Raw genomic sequence first — 341 nt, 5'->3', positions numbered from 1 at the left:
CTGATATGATTGCTTTAAGGGAGTCTATCACAGATGCTATTTGTGGCTGTTGATCTACCAAGTTTTACTTTAGTAAGGTTATAGGTTGATATTCATATGTATTTATTTAATTTTCGTTACTTTTAAAATACCTTAAACCGACATTGATTATTTTGTTATTTTCGCAGTTAAACAAACATGACTTCTAGGATATCAGGTACGGACAGAGGGATTTTGTGTTATTGTGGACTACCGTCTCCGTTGCTAACGTCACGTAAGGAGCATAGCTTTGGGAGGCAGTTCTATGGTTGTGCCAGGGGTGTTTCAGCCCGTTGTGGTTTCTTCAGGTGGGCCGATAGTCC

This window comes from Phalaenopsis equestris, unplaced genomic scaffold (assembly GCF_001263595.1).
Source record: "Phalaenopsis equestris unplaced genomic scaffold, ASM126359v1 Scaffold212299, whole genome shotgun sequence".
Taxonomy (NCBI): domain Eukaryota; kingdom Viridiplantae; phylum Streptophyta; class Magnoliopsida; order Asparagales; family Orchidaceae; genus Phalaenopsis; species Phalaenopsis equestris.
Note: the sequence above shows the minus strand (reverse complement) of the source record.